Source organism: Callionymus lyra, chromosome 2 (assembly GCF_982586985.1).
Source record: "Callionymus lyra chromosome 2, fCalLyr1.hap1.1, whole genome shotgun sequence".
NCBI lineage: Eukaryota > Metazoa > Chordata > Actinopteri > Syngnathiformes > Callionymidae > Callionymus > Callionymus lyra.
The window spans coordinates 33,280,810-33,307,739 of NC_141819.1; the positions used below are offsets into that span (position 1 = coordinate 33,280,810).

The window sequence follows — 26,930 nt, forward strand, 5'->3', positions numbered from 1 at the left end:
AAGAAACCGTTCCATCGAAGGAAGACGTATGTAGCCGCTTCCTACGTTTGCTGGGTCTGGATCCCGCCGGACCTCCCACCCACACCAGACAATCTCATGGCAGATTAGGGATCAGATGTTGGGCTTGTACGGCAAATCTGAAGTTAAGGTGGAGTTTATTACTCTCTCGCAGCCTCCGTCTCTCTGATTGCTGATCGCCCCCCTGAGGGTTTCCAGGCGCTCCGGCAAGATCCCTGTGATTAGGCTAAATGGGCTCCCCCTGTTTCGCTGGAGATCAGGGTTTTCCTAGCGGAGTAAGTGTAGAAGTGTCGTTCCGGATTGACTTCATTTATAAGAGGGGAGAAATCTGGAGACTCGATCTGGCCTCTGAAACCCAATCCGTACTACTATCTCGAAAATCACTTCCTGTGGGTGGACGGGTACCTGTCGTCTGTTTGATACCAGCATGGGCGCCATTTGATCCGTACGTGAAGCCCGGCGGAGAGCGTCGGAGGTCACTCTTTCTCGACTCCCCTTGTTTCATCCAATCTCTGCGGCTGCAGACGGCCGCTCGCCTTGCTTTTGTTGCCGGAGGTAATCTGTGAAATGATCTTAATTATGGAGGGTCGGCCTGTTTTTTCCTCTTCTTCCTCACCCTCGCTCCCCCCTTCCTCCCTCGCTCTCCCTGTGTCTCCCTTTTCATGCTCTCTTCCTCTTTGTACACGCTTTTAATCAAACCGTGTAGTTAGCTGGTAATGAGGGTGAAGGAAGAAGCACGTGTGCCCACCGTAAGAAAACAAAAAAATAACAAAAAATACACAAATCCAAAAATTCCTTCAGTGCTTGACCTTCGTATTTCATTCTTCACCTTTAAAATCAACCTTTTCAATCTCATTGTCTCAATCAATTTGTTTTTATATATGGAAAAATTATACTTTTTTAAATAATCAAAACAGTTTAAAAAGAAAAATCAAGGTTTTTTTAAAATCATAATTTATAATTGGTTTAATTTTTATGAAGCATCAAAGATGGTTCCTATAAACGCAGGAAATAAACAGAGCCCAAGGCATGCATTGGTAAAATATATATATATATATATTTTGTTGCTGCAAAATACTAAATCATTACCACGAAAGACGATGCTCAGGTAGTACATTCTTACGAAAACCCTCTCTGATGATTTATGATGCCTCAACAAAAATTTAAAAAAATGTAGCCTTTTTTTTCAAGGTTTAGTTAACCCTTTCATCAAATGAATTTATCTCATTAGGGATAGTGCAAAAAATATAAATAATACCTCAATATTAAATAAAAAGAAAGTAGCCCCGGAGCACGCAAGTTTGCTACTGCAGCCGCAACACACTATACTTTCTGAAAAAAGCGCCACCTAGTGACCACTAAACAGCATGACATTGCTTCATGAAGCTTCATCAGCAAATCACTACCCATTAAGTTAGTGGAGGTCGAATGTATATTGTAGGATATGAATCACAAATTGGAAAGGAATTGTAAGATTAAGATTTGAATGTATTTAGTGGTCAGAAATTAGTATTTTGTGGCCAAATTTTAGGATTTCATGGCCACAATTTAGGATTTTAGGGCCAAGAAATTGCATTTATTTTATCGTGTAATGTCTAGGGCTCCAAACAAATGTATTTAAATTAATGAAATAACATTTGAATGTAAATGGTTGAATTAAAAAACAATATATTTGCTCCTTTTTTTTTCTATTGGAATTGAATTTCATATTAACTTTAATGACCAAAAAGGTTCACATAAAGTTACTGAAAAAGACACACATAAAAGCAAAGTATTAAGTATTGACAAGATAATCTTTTGGAGATAAGGCATTTGAGAAAATTCAAAGATTTAAAAAAAGACCACAAGAGGAGTTTTTTTGTCAATGAAATGCAAAAACCGTACGACTCAGCTCTTCTTCTTGAGCTCTTCATCCAGCAACACTGTTTAAGGTCATGGCGGGTGCCATTTCCAGGTCAACACAGGGGGGGTCAAAGGTCACAGGCCTGGGGTGTGAGAGCTGATCGAGTGTGGAGATGTATGCCCCCCTGTCCCCCCCCCCCCCCTCATCTGTCCTGCCAAATAATGTGGCTCGTCTGACTGTGACAGGGGGAAAGTCATTTTTGATCATCAATGACGATGACATTTGTCAATCGGAAATGTCACGCCGCCGTGACGACTGCCAGCCGTCCTCCACGTAATATCACCGAAATGATTTTTAACTGTTCTTGGTTGCAGGTTGGTGGAAAAGGTCACTTTGCGATTCCGCAAAAAGTAGATTGAATTACTTTTTTTTTTTTTCCCTCTGACATTAGAAGATAAATCAATTACTTTTATCTTTTCTCCGGCTAATCTGCCTGCAATAGCTTAAATAACTGTTGGTTATTGAATGAAACGTAGATTTACAGGTCAGTTACTATCTTTGCAGGGGGGTTTTATCATCGTTTCGGTGAACTTGCCTTTTTTTAAATGCTCTTTCAAAAGTTCTTTAGCTATGATAAACCTAATAGTGCATGTATTGAAATGATGGTTGTTATTACGATAATCCAACTTGATGTATATTTTGCATTATTGTGTAAAATCGAGTAGAAGATCATTTTTTGTTCAATCTATGATAACTTCTGATATTAAATGTATCAAAGAGCGTCGGCTGCTTAAGTGGCCTTTTGTGCGCCTGTGTGTATTACAGTGAGGAGGCTGCTAATTCCTTCGGGGTCAAGAGGAGGGGCCCGGGTTAAACGGTGACAGGGGAGGTCAGCGGTGATTAGCTGCCATTTGAACTAGAGCTCAAGAACAAAAGAAGAGTGAGACGCTTCTCTGGTGTCTTTTGCCAGTTTTTTTTATATTTTATTTTATATATTATTCTGTTTGTGCGAATTTGCCCGGCAGTCTTCTTGCTCCCCCGAGCACTCACCCCCTTCTCTTCTCCCCATGTCCCTATATTATTAAAGGTTGCCTCTGTGCTTAAGTAAGGCGAGGCAGATGGCCCTTCCATAAATCATGCTTATAAGATGATTATAAGCATCACTGCTCGCTATTCTCACACTCTCTTACAGTTCCCACTTTATATCCTTTTTTCCATGAAGCTTCAAAGTAGGTTCTTCTCATCGACAAACACATTTTTTGGGGCTGTTGCAGCAATGATTGTGATTTTTTTTCCAGATAGTAATCAATATAAAATTGCTTTTTTTGATGTTTAGTTTAGCTCATTTCTCAAAATAATTCCTATAATCAACAAATGAAGAAGAAGTGAGGAAGGAAGTCACAGCAGTTCGGGATATAGTCTTTTTTAGTATGTGTTGGTTGTGAAAAGCAGAAGATAAAAACATGTTTTTTAATTTTATAACTGATCAAAATGAGTTGATTCTTTTTATTTGCTAACTTTATCTGAAAAAAAAAGACTACACAATCTACTTTGTGCGATTCCATTTCCTGTTTTATTCATATTACAATAAAACGTTTTGAGTAAAAACTAAAAAATTACAAAAGTGAAGGACTATACACCAGAAAGAAAAAAAATGTGAATAAAAAAAAAAAGTTCGTTGAATACTTTGTACATGATATTAAACCGGTTGACTGATATATTTCTCAGAATTCATAACTTTAGTTTTTGTTAAAACCTTATTCACATTTTACATGCAATTTAGGTTAAAATTGCCAGAAATAATGTTAAGTATTTGATCATAGTTATGATTTTATAGTTTGTATATACTGTAAGTGATTTATTAACTTTTATTTATTTATATTATAGCATAAAAAGTATTTTAATAGTTCAAGCATCTAACTCATTCATTTGTTTTTCTGCATTTCCATTGAGTTTTCCAACAACTATCACGATAAAGAACAAGGGCATCAAACCTCGATAACACAAGGGGCCGACATTTATGTAGACAGAATAAAATATAATAATAATAATAAATATAATAAAAATATATCATTTTTGGAAGTTTGATCAAGCATGATAATAGTGATGGTCTGATGAAGCTTCATGAAGCAGTGTCATGTTGTTTAGAGGTCAGTAGGTGGCGCCATCAGTTACAAATGACGCCATCTAGTGGATGCTGAAAATAATGACACTGTTTCAGAAGCTTCATCAGACCATTACTAAAAATCTGTGTTGTCTCGCTTCACCAAATACTCCTATTTAATTCCTTTTTTTCCCGTTATTTGAAGTCTGTGTTTAATCCGTCTCTTACCTTATCTTAAACACTGGCAAAAACTTTTCATACATGCTTTGCCGTTCTGCACAATCTGACAATAAGTTTTTTATTCTCCTCAACACACCACGCTTCACATTTAAAGCCACAAGTAATAAAAGGGCTCCATTGAGAAGATGAAGAAAATGACAAAAATAGGACCCCGCCCCTCCTAACTTGTTATCTTCCCAAGCTTGGCAGACAGTAGCGAGATGTTAAATATAAAGTGCACGCTAACAGAGACGTGCACGAGTGTGTTTGTGTGCGCGTGAGCAGAGCTTTCCTTGATGTATGCGCCATTTCAGACAGTCATTGTCTCCTGGGTAAAGAGTGATAGTTCAAATACCTAGCAACTCTCCCCTGGTGCTCCAAATGCTCGCTTTGAAGTTTTTATAATCCATCTGTCATCTGTGAGCAGGGAGGGCACATGTTATGTACCACTCAATTACCAAACGTGCGTTCTGCCAGCTACGACCAGACAGGAAGCAAGTCATATGGGCGACCCCCGTGTGGTGAAAAAGCAACCCCAAAAAAAAAGGGGGCAAATAAAAAAGAGGAGGTATAGGGAGCAGGCGAACGAGGGAGGAATTGCTTGAAATCCTGCTCTCCTGGCTTTCTCACGCACTTGATTGTGTCCCTGTGCCTCTCAGCGCACGAGAACAAAGCCTGTTTGTTGTGGGTGGAATGCTGAAAATGCTTCCTACTGTTACAATTATGAAAATTCTGATTGAATGCGTATTGTTTTAAGGGCTTGATGATTTTGATCGTTAAAGAGAATTGGAAAAAAGTAGTTCAGAATGTCGTCCCGCTCCCCACCAGCGTTAATGCCCCCCCCCCTCCTGCCCCCCATCTAATCAGATTGTGTTGGATATAAACATGTTTTTATCTGGATAAAAAAGGCTGTGACTACAGTGGCAAGTGAAGTTTACTCACTGTGATGGACATTCAAATAGATGTTTTTAACATAAGGAATCAGTGGACAACGTTAACATATATTTTTTATTTAATATGTTGATGAAAAACTTCCTTTCTCTTTCTTTTGTTGAGAAAGTCTGAAATTGTCAAACTTAAAAAAAAACACTATAAAAGTTGCTTTCCAGGAATCAAATTGTGGAATCAAAGGTCAAATACTCCTAAAATTGTAAAAGCAGTTATTTCACAAAATGAGTCCGAAATCAAGATAAAGGGATTTTAAATTGGGTTAAATTAAATAAAATTAAATGAAGTGTTGTTTTGACAGCAACTGTGGGACCTTCTTATGAGATTCGCGTTGTTTGTTTGGTCTAAAACAGTTTTTGTTGTTGTTGTTCATACAGTGGCTTCTCACTACATTTGCTTTAATTGTATAATTTTAATTAATTAGGGCCACATTTGATAATGTGCCATGACACCGAGTCATTTCATTAAGGTGTTAAAAAATAAAGTGTATATATTTTTTTCTAGTCCAGTGAAAAAAAAAAGTTTGAAAAATATATAAATGGGCATATACACTAGACCCGGGCAAAGTAGGGCCAGGGGGCAACATGTGGCTCTTTGAAAAAATGTATGTGGCCCTCATGAGGTCAAAGCTCATGTAGAAACTAACATTTTTATTTTGTATATATTTAATTTACTAGTAATTAGTCTAGGATTTTAGTACTTTGCTGAATTAAGAAGTACCGCAAATATTTACTTGGCTAATGAGTTAAGGGTCAATAAAGTGTATTCTTGAAATCCATCAAATGCATTTTGATAAAGTACAAGATGAGAAAAAGTAATAACTAAGTAGTAGTAAAGTATAAGAAAGGCATCATGTTATTTTTGTAGTACTGTCCAGACCAGTTGAGTTGTTGGGACAAGAAAAGAATAATACATTATTCATGACTTGCGTTTAAAGTGTGTTACGATAGCGTCTAATGCAGTTTGCCGCAGTTCTTGGTGTTCAAATCGTCTTTAATTGGTGAGCACTTTGTTGTGCTATGCTTTAAAGTGGCGTCAAACCACAAACAACTTCAGATAACACTCTTCAAAAAAACAACAGCAGCGGTTGCAAATTACGCTGCCGAAACATATTTCATTTACATACGCCACAGGCCTCTTCTAAGGCGTCTTACCTTTTAATTCTTTTTCATATTTTACACTCGATACAAAACAATGAAAGCGTCAGATCTCTGCGCCTGTATCCTCGTTTACATCACCCGCTCCCCCCCCACACCCCTCCTATTCAGCACCTATCCAAAAGCATCCACACCGGGAAAGAAGATGAAAAGATTGTTTTGAGAAACTCAAAAGGAAATTTGACATTCTTTGGTTGCCTCTAAAACTTCCAATATTACTCCATAATTGTTTCTCACACGCTATATATCTTCATTTGGAGGGAATAAGTAAGGTTGTGTGCGGGAAGGGGGGTGGGGGGGGTGCATGTCGGCTTCTTTCTTCCTGAATAAAAGGCATCGGAACCCATCTGGTTGGGTGATCTGCGGCTGGCCCTCTCGCGCTCATCGCTGAAATAATACTCCCTCTAATGACTCCCACATATTCTGAAATCTCCCTTTTGAAATTGGTCTTGGCAGATTATTTGCAGGTACTTCAGTTGCATCTGTTTGCAATTTTGAAAATGTGGAAGACTTTAATGCTGGCCAGGGATGGGTAACAGAGAGGGGGCTATTTTAATCCCCAGGATAACACCAGCTGCCGGTGTAAGTGGGCCTGACGAGACAGGCAAACTTTGACCCAAACTGCAACTGGACTTGGAGTGAAAGCTGAGGATAAAAGTACAAGATGTGTCAATGACTCAAATTGTTCCAATATGTTGCCAGGATTTGGAAGTGGAGCTCAATCTTACTACAGCGATCGCCGCCTGCCAAAGGTTGTGCTGGTGACTCTGGTTTGGGTCAAAAATTGGGTCTTAATCATGTCAGATGTCGATGGCTGACATCAGCCCCTGGTTTGTGGTGGACAAATGAGTTGTTTCCAATTTGGGATAATTGATATTCAGACGAATGGGAGAATCCGAGTAACACATGTTGAGTTTACTTATTTTACTACTTTTTACTACTACTTTTTTGCTAAGAGAACAACATTTATGATACTGTTGTTCCTTGCCATACCTAGGTTTACCTGCTGTTCTACACACTGCTCAATTATCTACCTGATTGGCTGCTATAATACTGTATTAATACCATCAAAAGGGTTGACACTTTTGTCATATGGCTGGGCGGCAAAGCATTATGAGAGTTGTTCAGGTCATTATTACTGAGACGACTGTTAAAATGGATGACACGTCATAATTCATTCATTTGTTTTCAATGCTGCTTAAATCCTTATGAGGGTCGCGGGGGGCTTGGGCCTATCCCAGGTTCTTAAGGCGATAGCTGAGGGACACCCTGGACAGGACCCCAGTCTGTCACAAGGCACACAAAGATAGACAACCCTTCACACACACACACTCATACTTACCGACAATTTAAAAAAAGTTTAAAAAAAAAAGTTCCCGATCAACCTCTGTATGTTTTGGACTGTGGGAGGAAACCGGAGTGCCCAGAGTAAACCCACGCAACACAGGGAGAACATACAAACTCCACACAGAAAGTTTGCTTCCCTCCTGACCTGGAAGCGAACCAGCAACCTTCTTGCCGCACCTTATCAATTATTGAAGTATTAATTGAAAGTTGTCAAAACAAGTGGTAAAAAAAATGGTCACTACTTTATGGATTTCGTGTAATGCATGGTTTTCAGAAGGTAACTTGATACTTACAGAAGGAGTGACGAGTTGTGAAATCTCTACTGTTATGGTATGGGATCGGGTCACATGGTACAGGTACCGTTCGGGCCCAACGTGCACAGGTCGGCAAAACCACAACAAAGTTAAAAATGATTGTGACTTCAGAACTTTTTTTTTTTCCAGCATGTGGTGAGCAGCTGACCGGCTTAAGCCTCTCCCTGTACCCCCCCCCCCTTCCATTTCTCTAACTTCTTAAAACTGTAATAAGGTGCCCTATTGTCTTACGGCCCGCTCTGCAGTGGAGCCCACCCAGCTGACTGCAATTGCGTGGATGGTTACAATTACATTAATTACATATTTCATCAACACTGTTTATCTAGCCACGCGATGAAGACGAACTTTCAACTCTTTTGTTTTCACATTTCTTGCCTCTCGTCTCCAACCCAATCCCCTCTTCTTTCTTACCCCCTCCCACCCCCCACCCCTTTCTCCTCATATTTTTTTTGTGGTTGTTTTATTAGTAGCATGGGGAGGGGAGGTGCCAGAGGAGGAATTACGCGGAAAGTGTATGCCTTGCAACTTTTCCCCCTCCCTGTTGGAAATGTTTATTTGAACAGTAAGCTCATGATTTGAATATTTGTAATCCATGCTTAAATTTACAGGCCAGATGAACTTTTTGGCACAGAATGGCAACCATAAGTAGGATTTTCAGAAAAGCTTTACAAAATTTTAAGCCATGTGCAAGGCTTATATAATTTAGAAGGGGGGAATGCACAAATAAAACAGCGTCTGTCTTATTTACTTTACATGCTCATCGCCTATATATGAGTTAGTCCTTCTGTCCACCGAATCTAAAGCTAACAAGCCCGTTATCTGCGAGTACTTGGAGGAAATAAAAAATGGTCCCTCCGGCGCCGGCACTTGAGTACTGTGTTTGATGTAAATGAGTGTACTTTATATTGACTTGGCCTGGATGCCACCCATTTTGAAGAGTAGATGGGGTGTGGGTCGGCTGGGGCGAGTGGCAGAGAGTAATAGATTTCGCATGAGGTTGCTGAGGCCAGCAGAAAACGGGGGGGGGGGGGGGAAAAGAGAAAGGCTTTCTTAAATGATGCTAATCAGTCCGGAGGAGTCCTCTCGCTCCCGTCGGTGACGATATGCTAAGAACCTGGAATTAAAATGTGCCACTTTTGCGTTCGAGTGTGTGTATGTATGTGCGCATGGGTTGTTTCGGGGGTTAAGTAGAACCAAATTAGTGGATGGGAGCACTAACAGCCGCGGTGGCTTTGTGTGTGGCTACTTCTTCTCGGTGAATGTCAAGATGATTTAGCTGTTCTTCTGCTCACCGTCTGTCTCTGAGCACCGGCCCTCCAATCAGTGCTCTGGGCTGTCTGTTTTCTGTCTCACTCCGCGCAACAAATGAATATTAAATCTGCGCCCCGGCGACTTCACACGCTGACAAGAGGTGAGGGTTGGAAATATGACGAGGTCCGGAATCACTAAGTCTATAAAATAATTCCTATTCGAAGTCTTCTTAAATAGAGTTATAGCATCTCTGTGCACTAGAGACTGACCATCTATCTTATGCATGACCATTGAAGGACTGGTCGGGGTTTTCCTGTTAATGTAAAGGGATAACTGGACATAGATTTTTGGAAGTCTAAGAAACTGAAAAATCATATTGTTATCTGGTTTATTGCAAGATAATTCATTCTTTGACACCAATTAATTTAACACATCAGGCAGAGATGGTGATAAACTGTTGAAATGTGAGACACCATCTTTGTATCACCACTTCTCAGCACTTCTTAACTTCTTTCTTTACCTGTCGACCAAGGGTTGTCACCATACTACTAAAACTACAAACTTACTATCAATACCCAGGACCACATTTATTTTATTAACCAACAGACCAATAATCAGTTCTATTAAATCATCAGAAAAAGACAACCAAAAATGTTTCATTAAGTGTAAATAAATGCAAAATAAAACCATTTAAATGTACTTAAAAAATGATGCTATCTCAACAAGGTATTATTAAAAGATAATCAAAGTCTGTAAATCTACCTTTATTTTCAAAGCTTGAGGAAACTTTTGGGTTCATATTGCCATTGTTCTTTTTTTTCACTCATGGTAGATTAGACTGCTTAGGTTTAGTTGCTGTTTCACTTCTCTCTGCTCCAGTCTCATTTCAGTTTCATAGAAGCAAACAAGTTTTAGTCATGTTAGCGAGCAACAATACATCCTACTTTTATTACAGCAGCTAACCTTGCTAGCATGGACTAGCATAACAAGGTAAATAATGAATGCCAACTTCAAAAACCTGTTGAAATCTTTCATGAGGGCCAGTGTAATGCCTTGGATTTCTGGAAACATCTGCCTATTCTGCCACACCATTGTATCACTATCATTAAAAATCAATATCTTATAGCCTTTATTTCTAAAAACCCACTTTTCTGCAAACTCTACATGCTCCATATATGTATTCCTGTTCCCATACGACCCAGCCTTTGCTTTACTTTTTTTTCTACTGTGCAACATGTCATCACGGCCCCATTTTCTTGTCCCCTCAGCTTCTTCTTCGAATTCTTCTACTTCTGCCTGTTGAATTATGTTCATTCAGAAGGTCCACTCCTTTTACTTCCTTTCCTCTTGATCTGGCTCTAAAGTGGAGGGTTATCTTTGGATGAAAATAACATAAACAAAAAAATAGTTTGTACTTGTGTGAACGTCGTCTTCGTTCCGTCCCTATTATTGTTAAATTCACTTATCTTCTCATGAATACAAAAGTGTTGGCTTTCTTCACACATGCTTTGTTTTATTAGGTCATAAAGCATAAGTGATATATAAGTCACCTATTTCTTATACAACCAGTATACTTATAATAAAAGTCATCTCTCCTTCCATCTTTCTCCACTAATACAAGTTTATGTCTATGCTTCTATTCGGTCTTGTAATTTGTCAATGTCTTCGCACACATATATAAACATTACATTTTCCACTGTGTGTAAACCTGCACTTGCTGTGAAGATTTTTTTTTTTAATTACACGGTCCTGTAATATACTAGTAAAGCCGCCTCCGAACGTGTCATCTCGGACCCTCCAGCCACAGAGGGAGCTTGCATGTTTGCAGGTTCTCAGCCTAACATATTGCATACGTGTATGTGTGTGTGTGTTGGGAAGGATGTGAAAAGCTGCACGACTGTGTGTGTGTGTGTGTGTGTGTGCGCGCTGGGCCGCCAGTTGGGCAAACAGCTGAATCATGGCTCAGCCGCTGCCCCTCGTAGTCCTTGGCAGTTAGCGGTGTGAAAAAGCCTTCTCTTTCATGGCATTATATAGATTAATGTGCTGCGCCTCGGGCAGAGACACACACACACCTCGCCAGCGAGGGATCCTGACCGTGTCTAGATTTGTGTGTGTGTGGATCTCTGTGTAGTTTTTTGGGGAGTTGAGGTATTTGTGTAAAGAAAACAGGACTAAAGAAACAACTGAACGGGATAGAAGAGTTCATGTGTGTTTTGGATTTGGTGTGAATAATACATGACATTTCAGCAAACTCACTTTTCGTCATTTCTCTTTTCACCTTCCCCATAATTCATCAAAAACATGTGACGCGAAAGTGTGTGCATGCTTGAGCACAATTCATTTTCATAGTTGTGCACCAAGTTTTTTTTTTTTTTAAGCATCTTAATCTAAATGATGTTTTTCTCTGACAGCTCAATTAAAATTTCATCCACAGCAGGACGGACAGAGACACAGAATGCGCGAGTGTTCAGATCAGAGGAGAACGCTTTCACGGAGAGACAGTGGCTTTTTCCAATGATTTGCTGTGTGTAGCCGGAGAAGTCTTTTTCTGTCTGACGTCCTCGTGAAAATGTTTGGTATATTTTCATCATTTTCTTTCATTTGGAATAGTTGATGTTTCAACGTTATGCCGAATTACCATTCAGGGATTCGTTTTTATCGGGAAATCTTTGATTTTTCTTGAAAAACGTTGCCGTCTGTAGCCGTTATTTGAGCTGAGTCATCTCAAATACTTTTGATCTGTGATGTGGTTCCTTCAACCAGGTCATTGTTGGCTCTGTCCCACATAAACTGGCACCAACTTCCAAATTCAAACCCACTGACTGTCAAGACCACACACGATATACACATATATCGGCTTGATCGATGGTCTTCTCTTGATTATCTGGTTCTCGTCCATGGTTTTGGCCGTATTAGTAGTCTTGGACAGTCCATTCTACAGAGATCATGACATACTGTCGTTAAAATAGACTTCAATAAGATGCTAAGGTTCTTCAACTCCAGTGAGTTATTGTGAATATTATGTAGGTACTGGTCTCAGGCCACAAAGGTCATTGTCTTTACTCTTTCATCAAGTCTATCTTCTTCGTCTTGACAATCGCCGGCCTTAGCAGTGTCTTGGTCTTGGCTGAAATACAACCAAATATCTTTTTCTAAAAATGAAGAAGGTATTAATCATGTGTATGCTAGTTTTGTATAATATATATCCATGACAAATCTTAGTGGATATGTTATATATAAAGCCAGTAATTCCACTATAATAATAAGTTCAACAAAGCAAAACATTTCTGCAACATCCTGGTCTAATAAGAGCTACATGTTGTTGTCTTATTATATCTCATTTATAATGGTATCAAATGATAACTAGTGGTGTGAATTGGTAAGAATCTTGCAATTTTGTATCATGATACAGTACCAAAATTAACGATATATTGTGAAACTGTAGGAAAAAGGATCAACTTTTTATATTGTGTTAGTACTTGACCCTAGTGTCGCAGAATTTACAGACCAAATTACTTTTGACAAAGTTGTTACTGCTTTTGTTTATTTTGAAGCCAAAATATAAACAATAGCTTTAAAATTTCCTTAAGTTGACTGCATCCTCTCGTCCTCAGTCAGCGCTTGGATCTCGCAGGATTTAATTTATCCTTAAGCTAGCAGCAAGAAGTTCAATTTAAAACACAAAAATATGCTGTATTTGTAATTCACTTGCAAATATATTATAATATAGAAACACTTTATTGAAATACGAACCATAAAAGAACAATGATACAAATAATATCAATGCATTATCATGAAAAGGATACTGTAAAACGTTTCCATTTCTTCACACTTCCTGGTCCAAATTGCATTTTTCCAAAGTGAAAACATGTGTACGGAAAATCTTGGCTGTCCTTATGTTTCATTTTCTATCATCAGTCAAAGCGGTGAGAACAAATGTAAGTGGAATGGTACAGCACCATCTCCGCTCAAGTTAAAGCAAAAACCATGTTGATTTATTTTTGGGCCTTTTTCCCTTTTTTGCTCTCTTTCTTTTCATCGTTGTTTGAGTCTTTCATTTCCCTCTCTGCACCCCTTGACTGAGGAGTTTGACTAGATTTACTTTATCAGGATTTTAGCACATTCCATTCAAGATTAAGCACATCTGTTGTTTTGTGTATGCGAGTGCATGATATCAGCATGTGACGGAAGGCTATTACTGTTATTATTTTTGCCCTTTTTACATGTTTTTTTTTTGCGCTGTCCTCCTGGAGCCCAGATGCTTCCACAGCTATGATGAATTTTAAAGGTGCATGTGTCTCCCCCAAGCCAGCGGACTAAATAACCGACTTTTGTCTGACAACAGCATCATTGGTGGAGGTGCACATATGCAGAAAGCTATTTGGAAAGGCCTCCTCGTAGCTGTCAGCTTTTATTATGCGCTGAGGTGTCATGTTTGTTAGGAAGCTGAGTGCAGATGGCAGAGTGGAAGAAATGGATCACTAATTTTAACAATGATTAATGAACAGAGATGGAAAATGAATTACATCGGACTATTGGAGGCATGGAATATTTTCTCTGAAAATGTTAACTTCGGCTGCCAGGCAGCCGGCCGGGTGTGGGACGTATATTGAGGTGTGTGTCGACATGTTTGTGTGCGCGCAGTAAGGTGTACCCCCACCCACCCGTTCCCTCCAACCCCCCCCACCCCCCCGCATCTTTCTTAGAATCAACACTTCACTGCTCTTGCCTATTACTTTACTGTTCGCCTGCTTAAACACTGCCGGCTTTATACATATTGTTTCCCCCGCCTTGTGTATCGCACCTCACACACTATTTAATAAGGTAAACACAGGAAAGGTTAGACTGTTTTAAGTCTTTGCTGTTTTCAACCGCTTCATGGTGAGCTTTCCGAGAAATTGAAGCGAGATTTAATCAACTGTCAGCATTGATATATCAAAAAAAAAAAAGAAAAAAAAAAAGGATTCTCAGGGGCTACTGTGTCTGGATACAAACGCATTGTGTGATGTTTTTGTAGTGTGGAAACTCTCAACACTGTCTTGAAGATCAAATCTCGTCGTCTATTTCTTTATTAATTTAAGACAGTCATAGTGGGTTTATATTGCTGATGACAAACGATCTCAGATTCAATCCAAACAAATACCCTTTACTCTAGAAAACAATCAGACCACAGTATAACATTGATTCTTGACAGGTTAGAATGACGTTAACAGATTTTTTTATAAGGTGGAATACCTCGTAATAGCGGAATGTACCGTCGATTCCTAGGTATTTAGTTAGTTGTCTGATGTCTAAGGGCACGTGGGCAGATCAAGAAAACTTCATTTATTTATAGTTCATCAACCACAGCTTTTATACTGACAAGTGTTGAACAAAACATGTATATATATTTTTTAATTTGTTCCTGTTTATTTCCATATTGTATAAACAATGTGTCAATCAGTGCACAACCATTCCTTTTAAGAGCTCAATGTCTTCTATATAATGTTCACCCTTAAGTTTTAAGAATTTGTAGTAAATTAAAGAAACAGGAAAAACAAAAAACACATTTCTCAGCTTTCTTGCTTGGCTGGTTGAGGCAATGCAAATGAATAGGTGGATAACAACTATTTTGAATTCAAATAAGACACAGGATAGCAAAGTACCATCTACCAACTTTGTGTGTATTTGTGTGTCTGTGTGCATGTGTTGGGATCTCAGGTTACAGTAGCATATGCTAAGCAGTCTGAAAACATACACAATGCCTTTGGTGAACAAGGTAGTCGGCATGCCCCTGGGAGCCAATTTGGATTGTGACTTAAGGCAACGTTGTGTCTTTGTGTGAGTGGGTGTGTGCGTCCCACTGTGTGCGAAAGTGAGTTTAGTCTTGATGCTGCATTTAAACCAGCTAGGTCTGGGTGGCCCGCGTGCTGCAGATCCTCAACATCTGCATTCCATTTTCCAAGATATACCTTTTTTCTTTATTCCAGCGCAAACACATGATTGATAGCTGGAGAAAATAAATAAATTATAGCCGAGGACAAATAAACTACCCAGTGATCATCCAAGAGATTTTTGGCAAACTTTGGAAATGTCACAAAAAAAGAAATGTAAATCAGAAACAATTTAGTTTCGGCACTGACAGGAGGAGAAATCCAGAAAGCCTCGCAGATGCTTCGTTGTTTTCAAGTGTCCCTCTGTATTGTGTCTCATCCTGAGGATACACACATATTCTAATTACAGCTGTTTACAGCTTTAACACGCGTGTTTCAATGCTTCATCAGGAATGAAGCGCTTGCCCAATTAGGGCTGGGTACCTAACTTTGGTTCTTTTGTGGCACAGATCGAAATGCCGGGGTAGTACCGAGTATCGAAACATGCTTCGTATTTCTGATCAAAATGTGATTATGTGTGGATTTTTCGGAAAAAAAAAATGATAAGTGCACTGCCTTTTGCACTTAAATCAGTTTTCAGATAATTCGGTCACTTCTTAGCAAGTCTTCTTCTGAAAACAACATTCTGTAGTGGATAGTTGGTCATGTTCTTCTTATTAGAATCAACTTTGTATTGGTAGCTGAAATGTTTATAGAAGAAACCATCATTCCTGAACTGGTAATAAAGTGAAGGTATTTAATCGGTATCAAACATTTTCGAGCAATACCCGATATTGTTGGATTTGTCCAACTTAAGTAATTGCTGTTAAGGAAAGTACTACAGATCCACAGACTTTCGTGACACAATATCATGTAGTTTTGTACCAGTTTGAGCAACCTACAATCAAACAGCCTTGACATACAATCTTGATTACAATCAATTTTAAATCAAATATAAGGTGGTTAATACCAAGAGAATATGGTTTCCCGGTTAGAACCGCTTTCTTAGGCGTTGACCCAATGTTACAGTGACAGAAGGAAACCATTGTTACTAAAGATTCTCTCACCTAAACTTGTCTTTCGGACACTCAAGTTGAATATAATTTTGTTTGTTTGTTTACACCACGAACTTCCAACGTCAAAAAAGATAACCTGTTCTGTAGTAAGGCACTTAAATGGGAGTGTCTCTTCACTTGCTTTTGGACGGATTGATTATTTTTCCAGCATAAAGAACTAGGACTTCAAGGCCAGATCGGATATCATCCTGAGCCCAAGATTTTCTTTTACTGTTCTCCCTTCCTGTTTATAACCATGTTTTGTCTAGAGTGATAAAGTCCATCTGGAAATTACCTTGTAGAATAAAACACTATAGATCAGTCAAGAGTAGGAAGGAAGTCCCATGGAAACAAATAGAAATGTTTGAGGAGAGGGCAGGCGGGATTGAGTGGCACGTACACAGTAGAATGGGGATTTTTTTGTTTTGTTTGTGTCTCTGTGTTACTGACTTGTCAAGCTTCAAATGTGGATGTAAATTTCCTGGTGTGCGCTTTTGTTTCCAGGCTCCCGTTGTCCCACCTTCTGTGGAGCTGTTGACACGCTTCCCGACATCCCAGCGATCGCTCCAGCGGCGGCAGTCACCAGGTACGATCACACCGATTGATGACTGGAGGTTGGAAGGAGGATATTAAAGGTGTCTGTCAGCCTCACACACCTTGTGTTGTCACTTAAATATTTGTGAAAAAACAACGTAGGGGCGCACATGTTAAACACGTGAGGCGTCTACTGTCACTCCGATGCCGGTGTGTCGGTTGCGAGATAAAAGTATTCATTTAACCTCAGGGATTGTGTACATTATGTTAGTGACTTTAGAAGATTCGCATGTAGCTCTGTTGTGTTTTTTTCACTCTTGTGAAGATAGTTTTACCTCTTTTTTTTATTTCAGGGGCTGTTAATACGATCTGTAAATCTGTGTGACTCGAAACTTAGGATACTATAAATTAGTGACACGGTCCAAAACCTGTTGAGACTCTTTGGAAAAGTCGAGCTGTAACTTTGGAGTCGACCCTACATCCCCCACCTTCCTGTCAAAAAGCCAAGAAGCTGTCACTTCCTCTCCGCGTAGCTCAAGAAGACAATTAGCAAACAGGGGTGACATGCTAAACAGGTGCAAGCCATTATAGAGGGAGCTGAGGAGCGTGGCCACCCTGTCTCGCGCTGTGATAGGCTGCTATCAATGTGCGGCTGAGTGACGGAGGGCTACACAAACACATGGGAGCTGGCGGCTGCTCTTTTTGTTTCCCGCCTCTTCTTTTTCTCTATTTCTTCTTCATTGCCTTCCACATTAACCAGGAATTCCGCCACACTTTCATCCACTAAATCAGATCGTCCATCTTCCTAACGTCAACGTTCTTGTACGAGCGAGAAACACAGCAACAAGTTGGTTTTGTGAGTTGGTACTGAGGAAACATTTATGTGGCCCTATGAGGTTGAGGATCATAGCAGTAAAATAAAAAGTGCTTTACTTTATTAAAATAAAAGATGATATGAAATACTATAAATAGCATATTAAGCTTGACTGGACATAATCTTTTTTCTTGATTTATTGGCATCGGGAAAAAAAGTGGCCCTTGAGGAAATTTAATTTGATTTCCCTACCACTGATCTACTATACATCATAATCATAATGGAAAAAAACAACAGTACTCAAATTACGACATCAGCTTATAAATAAATAATTTTTGGGAATATCTTTCTAGAAATGAGGCTCAAACTGCCTTCTGCAAAGTAGTACATAGGCCTGGGTCTTCCCAGGGCCTCCTACCAGTTGAACATGTACAGTTTACCTGACCAGGATGCTGTCTAGGAAGAATCCTTAAAATGGTGCCGTGGCCTCTTTTAATGCCAAGGATCTTAAATGCACATAAACAAACAATACATTGAACGAATTACACCTACAAAGCTTTGTTAAGAATAACTGATAAAACCAGATGAATGAGTCTCCATCGACGTCCAAATAGAATTAGCTTCATCCTCTCAGCCCTTATATGACATTCCACATATTTTCACCTCAAACAATCCAAGGCTATATCAACTTCTTACAGCCCCCCCCCCCACCTCCTACCCGAGCGCGTGAAGCTTTTTCCAAGCGTCGACCTCCTCTGTACGAATCCACTCCGCTCCGTGTCATATTTGAGGTATGTCTGCCACAGATTCTCCGCATATTGGAAGCAGAGATAGCACATGCTCCCCTTGACGTATTCTCACACCATTTCTCACACGGGCCAACACACAAAAACACTTAGACGTTTCGGATGTGTAGATGGAGATTTGAAGACAGATTTGCGTGACACACACTGAAAGACGTCACAAACCTGCTGCTAGAGACAGTGACACTGAATCTGGCTACTGATAATGTACATATTTAACACTTGTTGGTCTTTTTTTTTGGCCTCTTGTTTTCATCGTTGCCATTACAGCATCACTCCAACAGCTGTTCTTGACTCACAGTGGCACATTTTGAATCAATATTAATTATGATCTGGACAATTAATAACAAATATTATTTCAATTGAGTGTTAACCCTTATGTTGTTTCAGAGTCAAGGTGACCTGACTGCCTAAAAACATATGTGTTTGAGGTATCCCTTGTGTAACGACCTCTACCACTGCATATGTATTAATCGAAGCCATGGTGGTCATTCACCTTGACCCAGAGACAACACAAGGAATACCTTTTTGGCCATCGCGTCACCTTAACCCTAAGAGGGTTAATAAATCACCTGAACATTTTCCTTAATTGATTGACTTTTAGTGTCTTTTGACTGTTGCATTATACTTATTTCACACTCAAAATAGCAAAAGTACTTTTTAATACTATTGCTTACATTTGGACACATTCAAACTGCCGATTGGTATGCCCTGCTGAGAGGCTGCTTGGCTGCCCTGCCACTCTCATGGATTGGGTCTTTGAGGCTCTCAAACTCTGACCATCAGAGGTCTTCTTGTAGGTGCTGGGCCAGTTTTCTCTCAGCAGTTCATTCCAAACACTTTTGATAAATGTTTTGTTGGTTATTTATGTTTCATAGAATTGTGTGTGGTTCAAAGTGAATATGGACCATTTTTTAATTTTTTTTTATGTGTTTTATTATCCTAGTTTTAAAATGTTCACAATATAATGCAGCTATTTAATGGGACAATCTTTATCATTTCACCATCTGAAGTTAAACAAAAGTGAGTTTCTTTCTCTGCCTGCACTCATTTAACCGGAGACACTGAATCGAAGGTGGTAGTTTATCGACGTTTTCATAAACTTTATCGGGAACTTTCTTCACTATTCGGTCTGATTTTTAAATACAGTCTTGAAAATCTTTAGTTTTTTACCCGATTAATTGAAAATTGATTTGCTTCAGTAGGACAGATTGGATGAATGGTTTAAAAAAAATTAAAAATAAAACGGATTTTCACAGCTCATATTTGAGGTATGTCGCCGACACCTGCGATTAAGTGAGTAGTAGTGGCTTATAAAGAGGGACCAGCCTAGATGAACTTCATCGTCAACAGTGTCTTGGATAATGAAAGTCGATGACTGAAAGAAATATCTACCTGACGATTCTTTCCCCGTTGAGTTTTCCAACTTTTTTTTTTTTCCATCTGGACCATTTATAACCCTGAGATCGTCCCTGCTGATGATGAGAAGCCTTGGTTTCTAATTGGAAAGGGTCAATTTTCCCAACATCGCCGAGGTACGATTGTCACAGCTTGGTGCTCCTCAAACCCGCTGATATAAATAACACATGATTGGCAAGTATTAAAAAAAAAAAAATAACACTCTTCCTCTCCTCCCTCTCTTTCTGACAGCCTTCATTTTGCCGGAGGAGTGGCAGACTTTGTGAGAGTTAATGATTATAATTATTTAGGTTTTTTTTTAAACATTGCGGGTAATTATTTAAGAGGTTCATGTAGTCATAATCAGTAAAGCGAGATTACAGAAAATCCACATGCCAACAGATGGCACTTGGCTGTTGTTGTTGCTTCATATTAGAAAGCCGACACAGCGTGTTCCGGCGCACGAAAAAAAAAAAGACAAAAAGGGGGACAATTGGGAAAAAAAGGGACTGAACTGTAAAACAATTTGTCCCTCATCATAAATCACTTAATCATATCACCACATCCAAGAGTTGAATCAAAAGCAGTTTGTTTGTGCGCCAAGCCAACCACCCGACTAATACCCTTGTCGTTCCAAAAAAAATGGCGAGGCTGTTTCGGGGCACAGTTGGAAAATTCACGCACACCAGAGAAAAAACCTGACCCTGTGACTTTCTCTGTTAGCACGCTGTCATTCACACGCAACTCAGTTCACAGAGACTATCAGTCCCTCAAAGATGTGACCATGGATTCGCCCAACATCTGACGGAGCCCAGAAGCATGACAAAAAAAGAAAAAAATAGTGTGCGGACGTATCGGTTGCGATTGCGAGTCTTATTTCTGTTTATGTAAATCTCAATCAGCGAGAGAACAGATGAATACAAAGTGAGGCGAGGGCACTTGTTCTATCCGGGGTCGGCGAGCGGGAGGAACACCAAGGCCGCTGGCCTACATTCCTGACTAATTGTATAATTGGAAAAGCTCTTCAAATGAGCAACCCCCCCACTGCCACGAACGCCCCCGCCCCGAACCCCAAACTCGCTTAACACCCTTACGCACACACACACGTTCACATGCCTAGGTATTCTTCAAAGGGAACTCTCAAAAGGGCATTTTGGGAATCGACATTTTCGATCAAATCATTCCCTTCACATGGTGGAAACAAACAATAAAAAAAGAGATATTACAGATCTTGAAAATCATTTGTTTTCATTTTTCAGAACGTTGGTTTATCAGTCCACTCCCTGGGTCCTGTGGATGCTTTAGAAGTCTGTAATTAAGGAATTTAACTCATGAATCTTAAATAAGGCCCTTATTGGTTATTAAAATGTCTTAAATCTAATTCTCAAAATATCAGTTGGAAATCTGACAATATCTAGTAACATTTTTTAATGGTTTCATTCAAAAATTAATTAAGGTTGACACAAGGAACTACCAAAACATTGTTTCTATTTCAACCTGGTCCATGTAGAGACTTACCGAAAAAGACGTTTTCTTTGGGCAACAAGAAATTAATTTTACATTTTTTCATTAGCAAAAACAGTACCATGCATTGGTATGAGACATGGTTTCATTTGTGCAGGAACAGTTTCTAAATAAGGCTTGAATCAACAACTGATGTGTATATTTATATTTTCTATTTATTCTAATATCAAGTATTGAAAAGACTATAAAAACCCTTTATTTCAACTCACTTAAAGCTGTTGGAAGTCTGAACAAAGTTATGAAATAAAATAAAATAAAATAGTTAAACAACCAGCATTCAGTGTAATAGACGTATACTTATATATATATATTAATATACTTCACTAAGCTGCAACAAACCCGATAAAGTTGTCCTCCTTATCCGACACATTTCTCCTCTATATTTGTATCAACGAATGAAATAAATATCTTCCTCCCAGTGTCGGACACCTGCATGCCGCGTTGGTTTTCATACTTTACTGTGAGCACCGGAGCTGATGGTCAAATTGAATCCGCTGATTTATGGTCTCCACCCAGCGCTGTTCATTTCCATGGCTACTGTCGGGGGTCGGGGGTGGTGGGGGGGGCCCGAGGGGAGGGGCCCTTGTTGATTTCTCCGGGCCGACAGCGGTGTCTAACAGGATTGCGGGGTGCCGCTAAAATGAAGCCGTTAATTAATGCTATTGATCGGCAAAAAAATAGAGGCAAATGTGATTTGCATATGGCCCTGGTGATCAATGCATTAACCGATTTTTGTCCCCCACCCCCCCCTTCGCCCCCCCCGACACCCCTTCCGAAAATCAGATTTCCTGAGTTTTCAAAGTGAGGGAGAGAGAGTTCAGACTAATGTCGATCGATCAGGCCTCGGTCAGACAAGAATACAAAGCATTTTATTAGCTGGTGAAGGGTGAGACACGCCGGGACGGAAGAGACGGTTTGAAGTTGGATTATGTATTTATGTCAAGCATAGAAGACGAGGACTCATCTCCAGGCTTTGTGTGAAGGATTCGGGATTCTCCCTTCCTGGCTCACCTGTACCGAAGGGGGGGGAAAAAACCACAATAGTTAATTGATCCTTGTGTTGGGATAAACAGGATCTGCCTGAAATAGACGCGGGAGTTAAAATGGACGGAGTGTTAAAAAAGCAATATGTTGTCTTTTTCACCTCCTTTCTCTGCCTCTCTGTCAAGAGCGGCTTATTATAGCGTATTGATTTATTAAGCTTTAAATGTGATCCTCCACGTCCAAGTCAAGGGCGGCGAGAGGGAGGGAGGAAGGGAGGAAGGGAGGGAGGACGAAGGAGATGAAGACGAGGAAAAGTAAGGTGGGGAGAAAAACTGCGTCCGAGATAGAAAGGGAGCGTCCATGACATAGGGAAGTGGCAGGCAGCAAAAGGCATTTTCAGAGGCGCTCTGGAACACAAAAGGGTAATTGTTTTAGCCCAGATGTTGCTTTCGCACAACAAGCAGGATACAATGTTCCTACTGAGCTGATGAGCCCAATCAGTGAAATGATTAAAAATTGATTTTGTCCCTGTAATTACAGTATGTAAACTACTTAGCCGGGATTGCAAAGGAAGTGATTTTCTAATTACGTATATACTCTGGTGTCTAATGATTGGTTTTTTGAAGTAATGAAGAGAGGGTCCTAACGACTCCACTGTGTTGTGTTGTTGCGAGGAGAAGGCAAGAGAAGGGGAGTCTTGGGGCAGGGGGGCCGGTGCCATGGCGTGGGGATGAGAGAGCATCGTTAGGGCAAGACAGCAGGCTCGGGTACAAAAGAAGGATACAAAAAAAAGAGAAAAAAATTGAATTTTTGCCAGCCCCGTGCGAGCCCACGTTAACTCGGGGGGAGGGGGGGCCCTGTTTTGCATTGGGATCTGGACGCTAAATGGAGGCTGTGACTTCTCGTGGGACTCGCCATGCCCCTTTACCAGCCCCGGCAATCTGGACCCTGCAATCCAAGCCTCATGGGGGTTAGAGAATCAGGATGATGCTCCACATGCACATTTAACAATGGTGTTCATTTAGTCCATCTGCTCTTGAGAGAGCTTTTTTTCTCTCCAGCTGGAACACCAAATTCATCATAATTCGGAAGTCAGTCCGACACAGTACTAGAACTTGTACGTGAGACACGGGGTGTTCTATGACCTATGGACCTATTTTATGTTCCATTAAAGTATTCAAGTGTGAAAAAAAGGAATCCTATGATTTATTTATAATTTAACTACTAAATAATACTAACCATTTTATACAGTTGTAGACCATTCAATTTCCTCAGGGGCCTCATTATATACAGTGACTGAAAAAAAAAGGAATGAAAAAAAGAAAAACGGTTAATAAGAAATCTGGATAAAACGAAGCTAAATAGTAAGTAAGCAAGTAAAGGTTATTTGTAGAGCTCTTTTCTAGACCAGGGTCAGAAAGCGCTTGAACAATAAAAAAGCAACACACAGTTTAAAATACCTACACATTTAAAAACTCTTAATGGCCAAGACTACATAGAGACGAACACAGGAGTCCCACAAAATTAAGGAATATTTTTTCTCCAAAGATTATTTTAAATTTGCTTGAAAAGGAATGAAATAATCTTTACATTTTTTTAAGGTTTTTAAAAAACCCTGCTATAATTACATTTAGAGTTCAACTACTGATGTATAGTAAAACTAAATGGTAAAAGGGTTAAAGGTTCTTGCTTACAGTATACAGCACTTTTTAGACTTTTCGTTCACCCATTCACGCTCACAATCACAGACTGATGGGAGTAGGCTGCGATGCGGCTGACTAGCTAAACTATCAGAAGTCAGCTGGGATTTAACCTGCAACATCTTCACAAATGCTCTAAGAACCTGAGCTAAGAATTGTTAGTTTCTACGTGATCTTCACCTCACGAGGGCCACAAACTAGACCTTCACTTTGCCCAGGTATGGTTTTTATTTTAGCTCTTCCGATGGTCAGCACAGTAGATTATTCCCCTCAAAATCCATCATTGAATATAACCCCCCCCTTAAAATAACGTAATCATCAGGAGTCCATCTCTAGGTGGTCATAATCTCATCAACCATCGCAAACCTCACTGTATTAAACTTTATTCCTCATCCTTTTCTCCCATTCAATATTTAATCAGGACTTTGTTGTCGTTTAAGAGAAATATCGGAATAAAAGCGAGCGGCGTCTGTGATCACTGGGAGGGACAGATCTGTGGTTCCCAGTATCAGGGGAACATGAATAAGTGACAGAAAACTCGATTAAGAAAGCCGGGGATGCTGCTGGAAGAGAAAAACGACAAAGCTTTGAAATGCTGCCAGAATCACCAACTGCACTCTTCTGACACAGCTGATCGTAAGAGGAGCTGATAGCGCAGCCGGCGTTTAATAATTCATTTAGTTCGCCTATGATCTATCATTTTGTACCTTTTGACATGTGATATTGAAATTAAATATTGCATCAATACAAATGATGTATCGCCAGTCGTCGCCACGGCGAAAAGGGATAGCGCTGCCACTGCGTTGCTTTTACATTGTTCTCCGGCAGGACGATAATGCTAAAACATCTGTCTGCTCGCCTTCCCTGCTCTCTGCTTTGATACGTGTGTTTAAGAAAGTGACAAGTTAAAACCCTCAGTGGGGAAAGAAAGGAAGAAGAAGAAGCAGAGGAAACATGACGTCGGCGGCTAAGGGAGACGCCACTCATAGTCAAGATCTTTGACATGACTCTTAAGTGTGCTGGAATCCCACAGGCGATATTTGGATCTACGAGCGCAGCGTTGGGTGGCTGGAAGTAAAAAGGAAGAAAGGAAGAAAAAAAAAAAGCAGCAGTAGCAATGTCAGTCTCTGAGGCTCGCAGACTACTTCATGTCTGCTGGCTGAGATAGAGACGCACCGATAGCAGCCCACTGTGTCACTCTGAAGTAGATTAGACGTGTCAAAGGATTTCATGCGCCGCTAAATGCTACAACCAAAAGCAGACAAGGCCAGAGAAAAAAAGATCTGAATGAAAAGGAATTAAGTTGACAACTTCAATCGGAGGTTTCAATAAAATATATTTTTTTGGGGGTAGAAAGAAAGGAAGGACCTGACAATAGATTCAGTTTGAGAGTAGAGGGTCTACAAGAAACATGGTTACAAAGTCATTTTAAAGTTACTTTGTATCACAATAGAGCAGACATGGGGGCCTTATGCGGCCCATTAGTGCGTATTTATGTGGCCCTCATGATGTTAAAGGAAAACTCATGTAGAACTGTATCATTTTATTTTGTGTTAATATGTGATATCAATTACAAGTCGACTCGTTGATATGACTTCAGGACTTTTGTCATCCTTTTTTTTCATTCTTGTGAGTATTTATTGCCTGTTAAAGACATTTAAAATGAGTTAAAAAACAGTTATAGAAACACAATTACATAATAAAAGCCTAGTTAGCTTGACTTGATTTTATATACTAGTTGTTTTTTTGCACACAGTTTTTCTGCTTTTCACTCCTTTATCAACTGCTAACTGTATAAAATGTTGCCCTTTAGGAAAATAAATCTTTGTCAAATCAGTGTTTTTGAAACAATGGAAACAAGTGAAAGAAAAAAGTAGGTATAAAGTATGCAGTAAATCGGTGCCCTTTAAAGTGTGTGTGATGACGAGCATCATCTTGAGACAGACTTCTAGAATAGACTCGGCAGCCCGGCTAATGAATTCTGGAAGACTTTTTTTTCGGTAAAGGTTTGAAGAACTGCAGAATGAAAAGTCGGTATAAAGAGCTACTGCTGTTACTTAAGTTGCAGAATATAAAACAATGTTTACAACTAATAAAGATCTAAGGTCTTATAAATATAGTGTCCCGGTGAGGGACAAAACGACGTTTAAGAAATGACTTCCAAAAAGAAAAAACCTTGACCCTGATGACACTCAAACACGAGCACCTGATTCTCTCAGGTGCTACATCTCTCACCGAGTCTCGCGCCCCTGTTGATCCTCCACACTGTTGCGCTGCGACAGATTTCCTTCGTGTCGAGAGCACTAAGAGGGCACAGCTAGAGGTCAACACAGTTAAAACCCACGTGATGAAAATACACAAAGTATTCTCTAAAGAAAGGGTTTAAATATTATAGTACACAGTATGCCAGGATCAGGTAAAAGGCTTGTTAACAGTAATAATAAAGACTCATTCATGGAACAAAAGTTCTTACACCAGTCCTCAGCGCCGGGGGTTAAAAACTGTGTACCCTTATAAAGCCTAAACACTGAACGAGCAGTTACTTTTAACAGATGACAAGAAAACACTTAGAGTTTGAGTTAAGCTCGTTTTTACCAGTTTACAGGTTTACTTTGCGAGTGAACTTGACTGAAAAAAGAGTCTCTACTTATGCTTATGTTAGCAGAGAAAACCAAGGCTTTTTCCAAAAATAATAAACCATTTACTTAATGCATGTAATACTTAACGTGACGCAATGCTTCCAGAAACTAAGTCTATATAAATGAAACGTTTTGAAATACCATAGTTTATATAATAGTGTGTTACACTGAGGTCGGTTTCAGTGGACAGCCACCTGATGTGTGGGCTTCTGGAGGTCAGGTGACCTTAATTTGTCATTGTTTTCTCACACCTCTCCCACGGAGAGAGGGAAGGAGCGAAGAACCTTGCACCTGCTACCGTCTTCATTCAGGAAGAAACGGAGGAAACTCTCTGTATTATACATATATGTTTATGTTTCCATTCACATTGCTTCCCATGAACTGTTATACTTAAGCTCTGTAGTGCCATCTATCACTTAAGTCTCA

The 26,930-nt window shown here is 39.7% G+C and overlaps 1 protein-coding gene and 1 long non-coding RNA gene across 2 annotated transcripts in view; both read left to right on the plus strand.

The window, feature by feature from the left end:
* The window catches only part of LOC148086625 (uncharacterized), a 290,739-nt gene that overhangs the window by 101,236 nt on the left and 162,573 nt on the right, over positions 1-26,930 (plus strand). The window lies entirely within an intron of this gene.
* The window catches only part of znf536 (zinc finger protein 536), a 201,075-nt gene that overhangs the window by 12,562 nt on the left and 161,583 nt on the right, over positions 1-26,930 (plus strand). The window contains exon 2 of the mRNA XM_087784780.1: positions 16,613-16,694. The gene's annotated coding sequence lies outside the window, so the exon portion shown is untranslated. The remainder of the gene's footprint in view (positions 1-16,612; positions 16,695-26,930) is intronic.